We start from the raw sequence: 14,425 nt of genomic DNA on the forward strand, positions 1-14,425 counted from the left end.
GGTATGGGATGCATTGGTCCTCTGAAAGTAGGTCTCTCCGCTGGAGGTGTGGACGAGATGGTGGTTAAGTGCAACAAACACACGTAAATCAGTGTCCAAACAATGCCGTCTGAAAGGAAAGTGTCACATCCAGACAGGCCCTCCAGAAGTTATGGGCCGCCCAGGCAAGCCTCCCCCATTGCCATGGCAACCTCAGGCGAATGAAGAGGGAGAACGAGAGAGCCAGCGAGAGTTCACCCGACTGTACATCCTCACCAGCTGTAAAGGCAGACACACTCCATGTCTGTTGAGCAGGTGGAGAGGGCAGAAACCGGTTTTCCCACAGTTGTGATCTCTATCGGCGCTCCTTCGACTCAGCTCATTAAATTACCTTCAATTCACAGCAGAGTAACTCAATAATTCTATTCTGCCACTTACACCGTCGACGCGCACACTGTCAGAGATGCTGCCATTTTCTCACATCTGTAAGAGACATGTCTCACCCACACCTTACACACACACTCACACACACACATCCTGTCTACATTGCAATCATGTTCTTGCCCTTAGTCTCACGGCTGTCCTTGGCAGACTCAATGCGTTGTTGGTGGTTTTCTGAACTGTTCTGCTTTCACTACCATCTGTTTTTTTCCACTCCTGTGTTTTTTTCCTCATTTGTTTTCTTGTATTTGCCCCTTTGTTACCTTTTTTTCCCTCTTACCGATTCAAGCGTGAACCTGAACAACTTCAACTTGATCTCCAACAATATCAGGAAAACACCATGTGAACATGCATGTGACCTCACTTATCCAGCACCAAGCTACACACACACACACACATACACACACACACACACACACACACACACACACACACACACACACACACACACACACACACACACACACACACACACACACACATATATAGACATGGTACATAGAGGTCTAAACATGGTTCAAACTATTTTTATTCTCAGCTACACTCCTCTCATAGGTTTGAATGTTAAGGGGGTGTTCGGGGAGCATAGCTGTTATGCATTGAGGTTTGCATTGTCTAATGAGGGGCTTCACGTATGGGGTGAGTTGTGGTCTGATCGTGGAGGTCAGCTGAGTGCGGGAGGCGAGAGGAGATGAAAGAGAGAGAAAACAAGTGCTCAGGTCCAGTCTGGTGGACGGAGGGCTGGGGTGGGGGCTTCAACAGGGCTTATGGAGTTTCTTTCTGATTTTGAATCATAACAACAATCTGCCAATGGTGGGTTTAAAGCAGCAAGTGTTAAAAAACTCAATGAGCAATGTTATGAGTGTCAAACAAGTTTAGATGAATACAATAGTTCATAAGGTCAAGAACTTTGGCAAAGTTGAATAAAAAGAAAACTTTCAAAATTAACAAGAAAGTAACACTGACATTAAAGCTGGACAAACACGTTTAGAAATGTAACTTACACTGCATGAGTCTACAAATAGTCTCAAAGGCAAAGCCATGATTTACAGGTAACACTCACACAGAACAGTCTGTCAAGCTGCGACCTGGCTGCTCAAACCGGCTAACCCATCGGCCCCTCGAGACCAGTTTGACTATTGTCAATGGAAAAGTCAAAGTCTGTTTTCCTTTCACAATGCTTACAAGGGAGAAACCTTTGCCTTGACCATATCTGCGGTCTGTCGAAAAGTCAAAAAGAAGATGCCCCAACACTTCTCTTGACATTGAAGCTTGACCAGTCTGGCTTTGCCGAATCACCTGCTTTTGTTTCAATTGTGTTTCAACATGTAGTGCAGACATAGCTCATGACTATGCTTCAATTGTGCGATAGCCTGAAGACAGCCAACCAAAGTTTCTGAAATGTCAGAAATCAATTTGATTGTCCGGGGCACCTTGGGCTGGAGCACCTTATTAATCCGCGAAGAATTTTGCTTTGACTCAAAACTGATTCATGTGTCTCAGAAATTTGGCTGAAAACCGGTTTAAAAACATACAGGGAATTGTCGACTTAAATGGGACAGGAGGTGAGTCACAGTCCTTCATGTGTAAAGGTTACACACTCCATCAGATTACTTCTGCCTTTGCTTCTCAGAGACAACAGATTTTTTTTCAACTGAATACAATTTCTTTATCCAATTTAACAGTCAACAAAGACATTTCAGACGAGGTATAAACATTATAAACTGTATAAACATTTCCTGGCAACAACAGGACTTCAAACTTCCTTCCAATGGAATCTCCGCCATTGATAGATTTGTCCACAAGGGTAAAGCAAACCCATACATGTTTCACGTTTAGTTTGATTTTGGTTAACTTTGTTTTCCAAATTTGTGATGCTTACCAGCAGTTAGTCATGTTGACAGTGCAGACCATGTGCTATATTAAGGAGAACTGGCCAATGTGTTCAATGGTGGCGCCTCATAAGTTGCTCACTTGATGCCTACACTGAACACTCTCCGCCATGTATCTGAAGAGTAGAGTCTTTCTGACTTCCCTTGGCTCTTCTTGACAAAATTTTAACTCAAACTTAAACCTGATAGTTTGTATAAGATGGATTGTGGTGTGGCTGTTTGTTTTCATACTTTATATATGACGCATGTTGCTATTTCTATGTCTTGTGCCATGAGATATTTTGTTGCTGTGCTCAAATTGTTAAAATTGTAGTAATTCTGGTGTGTATAAGTGTTACTCTGGGTAATCCAGACTGTCATTGTTTACAGTTTGCATAGGTAGCAATCTTGGAGCTCATCTGCAATCATCTGATGACAAATAAATCTCTGGCAAAGCAAATATTTTGAGGCTTACAGTGTAGACGGTAGATATCCAGGCCAAGATTCTAGTCTTCGTCTGCCGTACAATGTTTACAGTGCAACCAACAACGTGGAGTCGAGAGACAACGTCTACAATGGTACTTTTTGTAGGTGTTGTAGGTCCAGACAATATTTTGACAAATTTGTATTAACAGTTAAATGTATATGAATGCTAATAAATTAAAAAGCCAACACCCAATGCATTTAAGTCAATGGGTTTCTGTCTCTTTTGCTCTTTACACAAACTGTTTACCTGTCGGTTACCAAAGCATGCTCAAAAATGATTGGTTGACTGAGAAAAAAACCATAAAGCTTCTGCCCCCAAAATCTTGCCCCTCCTCTAAAGATTCTGAATATTCATACATACATGCAGAATTTGTTTCTGATTATAGGTACTATAGTAGGTACTATGTTAGGATTTGGGTAAACCCTTCTCTTTTTAGTTGATAATAAAACTCAACTCTCAGTGAAACAGTTCTCTGCATCATTATGTTGCCTTGACTTTACTTGTTGATATAACTGATAAGTTACTTTGGCTAAAAGAAACAGAGGACAATTTTTTATGAACAACTTACTAGAAGTGAACAAATATTGATGTTGGTGTATATATTGCAATTCAAAAAGTCCATCATCTTGTCTGACTCTGACCCCCTGCCCTGTCAGTGTGGGCTCCACCACCATTACCTATGTGGATCCACCCTTTCACTGCCCTTATCTCTCTGATGCAATGCTCCCCTGACAGGAAACCAGCCCCATACCCATGCACGCACAATTAAAGCATCAGGGGCCCATCAGATTAGCCTTTGTTGTCAGGGTTACTGTGAGACACATGTGGACATGTAAACAGTATTGGGGGGAATTATGTAACACAACAGGCAGGTTGTGGATTAGTCTTTTTGAAGAAACATTGGGATTATTCAGTGAAGCTGCCTCACTTTGATGTCACATGAAGCACATTTGTAAATAGTCATACATCTGGAAGATACTGTATAATTGATATGACTCGGGATGCAAGTTAGCACTATTCCCAGAGACCTGGTGCTCTCCAGCAAACTATAATTACAGTAGGTTAAGCCTTTCCTGTTAATGTTTTCCACATGAGAAGGTGCTGTCTGAATGAATGCTAACTAAGCACAGGAATGAATAATGTATGGCTGCGGCCTGAAGAGAGCTCCTCTGGTCCAGCTCGAGTGGCCCTGAAGAGACTGTTGGCTCTGCTCATTAAGGAGCTGAACAGGACGTCTTTTCCCCAGAGTAGACAGAAGTATCAAGTGCTGTGACATAGAAAAAACAACAGGGTGGAGGAAAAAACAGTTTGAGAGTTAAATGTTTGGCAAGGTTATTGTTGTTGACTGACGTCCTAATTGCTTTGATTATGTCATTTTGGACACTTCAGTCGTAAAACTACTGTGAGAAGTTTTCACAAATGCTCCTCAGTGGTGAATATTTAATTACACACAGACGCAGCGCATTCTACGAATTCTTCTTATCCGCTGTTTGCTAAACTCACTGTGGTCAGACTTGCTTTCATGCCCGGCTTCAGTTCAGCTGTTGGGTCAGCGCCTTCTGGTGATGGTGGTCGTGAAGCGTGCAATTGCCTCGGGAGGGGTGGGAGGAGGCCCTTCCTTTCTCCCTCCTCTCCACCCAGCAACCCTGCAACCTGCTTATCCCCCTCTACCTATCCATCTTTTCATTCCTCGTCTTCCTTACAGCCCTCACCAGAGGATGCATGGTTCATCGGGTGCCATCAGTTACTCCCTCTCTCCATCGACTCTCCCCACCTCTCACCTCTCTCCCTCTCCCCATATTTTCCAGACCCCTGCCGCACTAAGCTGAGCTTAAGAGTCAGCTGAGCTGATCAAAGACCGTAGCCATGTAGTGGCTAACAAGAGGCGAGAGTTCCCAACGACACAGGACCTCCCAGTGGCTCCATCGTCACAGACCTACTGTAACTAGAATGGACGTGGACGGACGGAAGCAGATTATACACACTGTCTGTGTGACTGCATGAGCAGCCGGCTGATAGATGTACACAGATGGTAATCTGTTTTCCTGAGAAAACATAATGTTTTCTTGTGGCGGCCGATCTCAGGAGCATGGGATTATTTTGCCAATTTAAAGTCTACAGAGAGCGACACCCTCCAGTTACCCAGCATCCCCGAAGTATAGGAAAGGCCCAGGTCTTTTTCCCACCACTCTCTTCTCTCCCACCCCCACCACCCCCTCCTTCTTTTCCATCTACCACTCTCCTTGTCACATCGGCCCTTTCCATTTGCCCCTACATGCTCTGGCACTCTTCTTATTGCTCTAATTAGCCTTAGCAGGTTTTCCCTCTTCCTCCTTCCTTTGTTCCCCATTTCTTCTTTTGTCCTCCACGACCTTTTTTCTCTCTTTTCCTTCGTATGTGTTTTACAGTGCTAACTGTAGGCTTGCTACAGACCACTGGATACCCCCAGCAGGAATTAAACCACACTTAGAAAATGATGTATTTTTTCTGTATTAGTGAAAAAGGCAACACTCTGTATATGAATATCATAATATTTGATCTGGAAGGACTGGTCCGCACTTTTCAGTGTGTCTATGTGATTTCTTAATCCTTATTCAGTCTCTGATTTGTTGTTAGTTAACTAGGTTGTTATTGTATAATAACAATAACCATCACACTAATTGTGAGTGTTTAAGGTAGCGCTGTTTGCTGTCTTCTATTATTCACAACTTCCTTACAATAAGTTAGATAAATTAAGTAAGTAATTAGTTATTATTGGATGAGTTGACTAGTCACAGTAAGTAACTTATCCTGCTGAATATTGGCAAATTCATTCTCTCTTGTTGAATTAGTTTTATCTCATATATTTGCATGATCTTTAACTACAATCTGTCACCATGATACCTGTTTTAGTTTTTAAATTATATATAAAAAAAAAATTTGACTTAAAGTAAAGAGAAAATCATCATTCTGTCGACATACTTTATAACAGAATGAATGTGAACATGAGAAAAAAATCTTACAAAAGATAAAACTCCAGGTAGTCCTCCTGGCTTCTCAGCTGAGAAATGCATCTTCCATACTTAGAGTGAGTTTGTTCATACTGGGCAAGTTGACCTTGAGTTAAAGAGCAAAGAGAAAGACAAGTCTCAACACTAAGGATACTTGTGCAGTGCCCATTCTAAACCTGCCTGTTTGGAATGGACTGTTTGCTTGTCCTGTGCTAAAGCTCCAGAGCTACTTCAGAATGATTCCTAGTCATAATTGAGGCCTCCTTAAACAGTTCTACAATATACAGACACTTTATATTGTTTGTTTGCTGGGCATTGTGTGCAGAGTGAAGTAAGACAACTTTCGTTTCATCCTACCTGGTATATCTGCAGTGATTAGTTAAAAGTCAATGATTTTCAGAAAATGAATTAGCTTTATTACATTACATTCAGCTGACACTTTTATCCAAAGCGACTTACAATAAGTGTAATCAACCATGAGGGTACAAACCCAGAACAAAAAGAATCCAGCAAGTTCAATTTTCCTCAAGAAAGCAAAACTACAAGTGTTACATGTAGTACCATAAAAGTGCAACTAAACTGAATTGTTTTTTTCTTTTTCTTTTTCTTTTTGTTCTCTTTTATCCAAGGTATAGTCAGAAGAGATGTGTCTTTAGGAGCCAGGACAGGGTTAGGGGGAGGGAGTGAAGGAGCAGCAAGCTGATTGGTGGATGCAGAGCGGAGTGGACGGGCTGAAAGGTTTGACCATGTCCTGGATGTAGGCTGGGCCCGATCCCAGCACGGTACGCAAGTATGAGTGTTTTGAAGCAGATGCGGGCAGCCACTGGTAACCAGTGAAAGGAGCGGAGGAGAGCGGGAGAATGAGTGAACTATCACTGTTCACATGTGGTTTATATATAAGTTTGAAGGATTTACTGAGCTGCTGTTAATAAATGTATTTTTTCTACATTGTATGTCGGCTATTTCAGAGGTCTGTAAATCAATCAAGGAAATATTGCCAAACAGGAAGTCAGTTTATGATTGTTGTTTCATAAGGGAGAACAGCACCCCCGACACCAGTGTCTGTGTCAGTCCAATTTGATGCTGCTGTTGTTTATCCGAGGACAAAGAGGAAGACATTTTCAATTTAGCACGCAGACTGCAGGCACACTGCCCACATACAGACAGAGAGTCCGATTTAGATCAGCAGTGTTGTATTCACTGAATTGCCAGGAACATGAGGTGAGATTCAAAATTAAGAACAAACTGATCATTTAAAAAACTGTTTTCTTCCATGTTGCAGCGAGTGAGGATTGTTGATCAGGTTTGTGTTTCAATGATTAATGTTAGTCTATCAATCTATCCAATCTTTTCCCATTCTCTCTGGTTCTCGGCTGCCCTTTATCCCAAATACAAATGAAAGGTTCCTAAAGTGTTTGTCTTCTCCCGTCATTCCCTGCCTGCCCTTTGCCTCTTGGAGCCTTGTTACTCACCTCCTCCTGTACCATACACTCACTGGAACCAAATCTCCTGCACCTGCATAACCAGGCTCGATCCAGTTCCCTGAATTCCTGAAAGCACTGTGTTGCTCTGACCCTTGAAAAAAATCACGGGTCGAGGGGGATGGAGAGGAGGGCAGGAAATCCTTTTAGTGGTGCTACAGAGATGGTGGCAGTGTGGAGGACTCCTCTTATGGGTGTGCATTTATCTGGAGCCGGAAAGAGCTTTATTGTTGCACAGGGTTCAGCCAGGGCTCTGGACAGTAACTGTTTTTCACTGGGGGCCCCAGAAAAAAGCCTTTCTGTTCTGGAGTGGGGCCTCCTGAGAACCCTCTTTCTCTACCACAGCTCTTGCATGGAACAGGTCCACCTGGGTATATGCTGGATTTCATTCTCATGGGTTTAGTTTAATGCCATGTATCAAATCAGAAAAACTGTTAACGGATACTGCCACCGAGGAGTCTTTGTAGCACTATTTACTGTCCCAAATGAGGTTAAAATATTGTATTTGTTCCATGAAGAAATGGTTTGAAACATGTAAATTAAAATCGTTTGGCTCATTCAATTATTAAACAGGCTCAATCATCACTTAGTTGATCTGAATATCAGTTCATACATCTGTTTTATTGAGTAAAACCCTACTTATTAATGAAACCCAAGCAACCAGATAAATAAACTTCATTTAAACCAGATGAGTTAAACTTAAACGACTAAGCACACAAATGAAACATAGCCCTAGTGCAGAGCTCAGCGCTGCTCTTGTATTAGCTGAGTGACATTAGCTGCTCCAATCATAATACACTATCACATTCACTACACATCTCATTGCTACTTCCACCAATGTTCATTGCTGTTTGAAGTGTGGGGTATGGGCCAAGGAAGCTAACTGTTAAAAGTAATGAAATCGAATCATCCTACCCCTTCTGATTGGCGCTCTCGTCAAAGATATGTCCAAATGACCATGCACTGCCTGACAAATGCTAGAAGCCTACTCTCTTGCTTACTCCTGACTATCGTATCTAGCTTGTGAAGACTGCGGTCATGTGCAGTGAGAGCAGGTCATTTAGTGACACACAGACAGACAGCTTTCTTGGAGTAAATACTGTTATTTTGCTGATGTACTCGGTTTCACGTGGCATCTACTGCACTTCTGTCTGTCCTGGGAGAGGGATCCCTCACATGTGGCTTTCTTTGAGGTTTCTATGTTGTTGAGGGATAAGGGCAGAGGATGTCACACCTTGTTAAGCCCTATGAGACAAATTGTGATTTGTGGATATGGGCTTTACACATAAGCATTGATTGATTGATTGATTGAGAAACAACTAACCAATCCTACCTGCACCTTTGGGAGCAGATTTGATAAAGGGGCAGAGCAAGTAACTTCTTTTCACTTCCTTAAATGTTTTCACCAGTTTCTTAATTTATGCATTTTGATGAAAGAATCTGGCATATTTGTGGGACTAATATCTGTGAATGTGTGAAATTTGGTGCAGCCTGATTGTACTTAAGGAAACTGTTGACAGCGGTATGCACTCAACTGAGGGCGATTTCCATTTAGCTATCTGGCCATGAGCTGAGCAGTAACATCCAGCCATAACCAAGAAAGGCATGTTTTATTGAGATGAGAGTTTCACCTGAGTGATGGTAAGTGTGTGTGTGCGTGCGTGTGTGTGTCTGCCCTACATCAACAGACAGGGAGGCTAGGATGTAGAGGAGCAGAGGCCTGAGGGTGAACAGCTGAGGGCGACTATAGAGAGATTACAGAGGGAATGTGGGTCTTAATCCACTGTTATATCGCAGTCGTCCGAGTCTCCACTCACTGAGAGAGAGTAAAGAAAAGACGAGCATTCCTCCCAGCTCCTGCTACGCAGCACACCGACCAGGGCCTACAAGCGCCATTCTCCTGCCATCTGGCCTTAACCAAACACTGAACAGCCCCTCAACCCTGATCTGCTCCTGCCCCTTCGCTCCTTTAACCTCTACCACCGTCATACACTCTCCATCTTCACTCACCGATCCTCAGCTTCCTCCTCCTCAGACCACACTCCACAGCTCTGCTCGAAGCACTATATTGTTACCAGTGGTTGGGGAAGTACTCAAACATTTTACTTAGGTACATTTAAATAGGTCAAACTGTGTAAAAGTAAGTGAGTACTTGCATTTAAATGTGCTCTAAGTATTAAAAGTAAAAGTACTTGCAGAGTGTAGCACTTGGGTATGTGTAACAATGCACCTTGGTTGATATACAAAATATATAAAAGAAGTATTAAAATACAAACAAAATTGACGTAGGTCTAATACCTTTTTTTCCTCATCCAACTATAGTTCAGGGGCTTTATGTGATCAGATGAATATTAACTGTCATGGGTTAACAGTTGAGTGGGATGGGCACTGCCGGGACACAGTACAAATATCAGTTGCAGAGTGATGCCTTCACACATTTAAACTGGCAAAAATGTAATATAGTTCCTTATCTTGTTTGTTAGATTGCAAATACTGCAAGAAAGGATACATTGAGACATGCGGAATTTAAGGAGAGGAAACAAGGAAAAGTGAGTTAATGGCTCCTATTGATTTGGAGACCGCTTACTTGAAAGAAACTCTACTTTTGGGTAAATGTGAGGCATCTCCTGTGAGTGACAAGTTGTTACTATTCAGCTACCAGTGTCTACAAAACCTTTCTCACACTCTCTGACACCTTTTTATTGGATGCTATTCCAAAAATGTGTCATGTACCTGCTGACTTGTGAAGGAGGAACTCCGCCTCTCTGTCTCTGACACTTCCCCTTATCGATTCTCCTCAGCAACTCATGCACCTTTTTCACATGTAAAAAATATCTCCTGCTCTAGTGCTGTGTACTGTCTGTCTATCTGTCCATGTGTTTTTTTCATCTCTCCGGATCCTCTCCTTTCCTTTCACTCTCGCCAAGTCGATTCTCCCATCTGTCTCTCGGTAAGTAGATGGCACTGAGCCAAGCATCGGTAGGCCTGCCCTCACCATAACAACCAGTGGAGAAGTCTTCATTTGATGGGACAAAAGGACCTCCGAGAATCACTGCCGTTCCCCTGGGAGCTTGTGCTCGCTGGCCAGCTGCCTACGGAGATAAGGGTATATAGGTAGGAAAGAAAGTAAGGTGGAGTTTCCTGGAAGTAATGGATATACATCAATGTGGCATTTAACCCCCTTGCACTGTAAAAGAGCAGCTAATGCAAACACTTCCTATACTGCTACTTAGCATATGAACCCTCCACACATACTGAAATTATGTGGAGTTCATTTGATTCATAAAGAATCATTATTTTTACATCCTGTTTAATGAGGCCCAATTAAATGTGATTGGGTTGTAAGCGCTGAAGTGTGCTCAGGCCCCATTAGCTCCTCCATACAATGCTACACAAAATTGCAGACTAAACCCTGACATATACCATAACTAAAGATGGACGGCCCGTCTCCATTTCCTCCCACTATCCAGAAATAAGAACAAAATATCCTGGATACAAATGCTGCCATCCACCGCATTTGGACCCAGACTATGCAGAGTAACGATAAGGTGATAGAGCTGTGGTATCCAGATTGCACATATACACACACTTGACCAAGCATGAGTCAGTCTCACTTGTCAATCATGTAGTTTCATTCCGTTTTTATACTGTCATTGTAATGTGAAGTAGTTCACATGTAGGGTAAAAGTGTCATCTACCGGGATAGTTGTTACTACGTGTAAAAAAGTAGCTTGCTGACAGGTGGTGATTCTGAAAAGCTTTGTCGTGCTTTAGAAAATGGTTGACAGTAATGTATGAGAATACTATAATAAATCTTCAAACACGGACAGAACTGACAGTCCAGTCTAAGACAGACAGAATAAAACAATTCTTTATTTCCCTCTAGCCCCAAACAGACACCATATGTATACAGCATAAATATATATATATTGTATAATTATATATTATGCCATCAAGTGCCGCATATACCAAGGATATGCTCTGTCCCCTCCTCTCAGCTGCATAGGCCGAACCCCCGGAGACAGATCATCACAAAGAGTGGCTAGGGATACCGACTTTGAAGCGGAGCAAAGATCAGCCACCTCCTCTACATGGATGACATCAAGCTGTATGCTAAGAATGAGCAAGACATTGACTCACTGATCCACACCAGCAGAATCTACAGCAACGACATTGGAATTTATCAAAAAGAGGCAAGATGATCAGAACTGAAGGGTTTGACCTAGGCAAAATAACAGATGATCTGGACGGATACAAATATCGTGGGATCCAACAGGCAAATGGAAACTATGAGGAGGCCACAAGGAAATCTGCCACAATCAAATACCTATGCAGAGTAAGGAAAGTCCTGAGAAGTCAGCTAATTGGAAAGAATAAGGTTCGAGCCATCAATACATATGCCCTGCAGTCATCAGATACCCAGCTTGTGTAATAATCTGGCCAAAGGAGGAGATAGACGCCACTGATATCAAGACAAGGAAACTCCTCATTATGCATTGAGGGTTTCACCCCAAGTCCAGCACCCTGAGGCTGTCAGTGAGGAGGGAGGCCAAGGACCAGTGAGCATCAAAGCCACTATCCAGGATGAGGCAATGGAAATCCAGGACTACATCAGAAAGATTGCTCCAAGTGACGGGCTGCTAAGTGAAACCCTCAGACAACAGAAACCTGGTGATGATAAGGAGGAGGAGGAGATGGAGGAGAAGGAGGAAGAGGAACCATCGTGGAAGGACAAGCCCCTGCACCGCATCTACCACTGAAAAATAGAGGAAGTGGATGATATCAGGAGATCCTACCAGTGGTTGGAAAGTCATGGCAGCACAATAGGCCCTAAGCACAAGATCCATAGAGGCTATAAGGTCTACCACATCAGGCAAGACCAAAGGTGCAGGCTTTGCAAAGATGCCCCTGAGCCAGTCCAGCACAGTGTAGCAGGGTGTAATATGCAGGCCAGGACAGCACACACTGAGAGGCCTTACCAAGTTGCTGGGATAGTGTACAGGGGTAGTGTGCTGGTTATGGATTAGAGGTGCCCAAGTCTTGATGGGACATACCACCAAAGGTGGTAGAGAACAACAGACCTAAGATCTCTCTTTGGACTTCAGATTCCAGACTGACAAAACAGCTGCTGGCTAACCAACCGGACATAGTAGTGATGGACAAAGAACAAAAAATGGCATTAGTGATAGATGTCGCAATCCCAGCAGACAGTAACATCAGGAAAAAAGACCATGAGAAGATTGATAAGTACCAAATCTATTAGCAGCACTTTGTTGTTCTATGAGGGGGAATTTGGGGGGCAGCATTAGCCCAAGGACACTTCAGCATGCAGAGTGGGAAGACTGGGGATCGAACTGCCGACCTTCAGGTTGGAGAACGACTGCTCTAGCCCTCAGCCACAGCCGCCCGAGCTTGAGAAAAACATACCACCCCATACCCCATGTGTGGGGTGTGAATTTTTTTATATATATACAGTATGCTGCAGATCTGGTTTCCTCCACAGCCATACATGCCCAGCATCTCACTGGATCCTCCTCTGCTAACCTCTCAGCTGTGGTCCCATGCCCAGGCCGGCACGGCTGTGATCCCAGTCCTATAGGAGAATAAGGAGATAGTTCATGGTGGAGCTGAAGTCATCGGACAAGCATCCGTCAGAACAGCCAGCAAAACAATAGACCCCACTGTCCTGCTAACACAAGGTTGGTTTTGGACAAGAGGCCGGAGAGCACTGAGATGGACCGGCAGCAGCTATGGAACTGACAGATAGAGTTTGACCTCGTTGGGTACTGTAACACCCCACATACACCTAAAGTGAGAGTGATGAGTGTCTCCAAAGACACGTTTAACATACCCACTGAAACTGTGTTGTTCTGAATCAATAAACCCAGATTTCTGCAAAGAGAAACCCCAGTTTCTCTGAAAATACCACACACATACACATGTTTCGGAGCCCTGAGCAAGGGTTTGCAGAGATAAGTGAAAGTCTGATCTTGATACTTGCAGCCAAAGTGTTGGACAATGAGATTTTTCCTTTGGAGGTGCCGCCAGTGGGCAGAGGAGTGGAGAGACCGGGGTCATGTCAGTCCTCCATCGCCCGCTGTTTTATTCTCCTCTCTCCAGAGTCACAGCCACAGTTAATCTCAGCCCTCCACCCCACTGTGCCCGACCCCAACCTGCCACCTCCGTCTCCATGCCCGCCATATCCCCATGGCAACAAGGACCAGCCATGTGGTATACACGTAGATTCACACACGGGGCATTGGGTGTTTAAAAATTAAAACAGAAAAAGATTCTGATTTGTAGTGAAAATGTTTTGTGTCTGTATAGGCAAAACAGTCAGAGACGGCTGTACCAATCACTGACTGGACCTCCGTTGTCTACTGTACTCTCTAATTCTGCCCCCCCCTCTCTCTCTTCTCCCACTCTCTTCTGGAGAAACAATGGTCAAATCCATAGGCCACACATGCACAGAAAAACAATGTGGCCTGTGTGTGTGTCTCTCCCTCTCTCCATTGAACAAGCGTAAGAAGGATACAAAGAAAGCACTGACAGTACACCGCACACGCACGCGCACACAAACACACAAACAAACACACACACACACACACACACACACACACACACTGCAGCAAAGCAGAGGGGTCCTGTTTATGCATTCTGTAGTGTAGGAGGTCATTATTTGGTTTATGCATTAAAATATTAAATCTCCCTTTCACATTAATCACACAAGTTCAGTCACAATTAAAATATATGTGTGTGTGTATGTAGTCACATACTCAAAAGATTTGTGCAGACTTGTGTTGGTGGATGGGTGGGTGTCGTGCGTAGATTTGAATTGCACACGTTTCAGAGGAAAGGGTTGTGGGTCACCTCTGACTGCAGTGTTTGAACAGAGTTGAAGGAATGTTTCACTAAACATTTGACTCACACACACACACAGTGCATAGGCTTCATATGATGGGAAGCCGTGGAGCAGTCACACATCTCCTCTATCCGGCTCTCTGAATGAGTCAAACGTCAGAATTTTGCACTTATAACTTGGGCTACCCTTATTGTGACTATGTGTCTGTCTGTGTGTGTATGTGTGTGCGTGCGTGTGTGTGTACTTGCACTTATATATATGTGAGGACCATCTTGAACCTGGACCTCACGTAGTGAGGAGATTTTCGGGGCGTT

Source organism: Limanda limanda, chromosome 4 (genome assembly GCF_963576545.1).
Source record: "Limanda limanda chromosome 4, fLimLim1.1, whole genome shotgun sequence".
NCBI classification, from domain to species: domain Eukaryota; kingdom Metazoa; phylum Chordata; class Actinopteri; order Pleuronectiformes; family Pleuronectidae; genus Limanda; species Limanda limanda.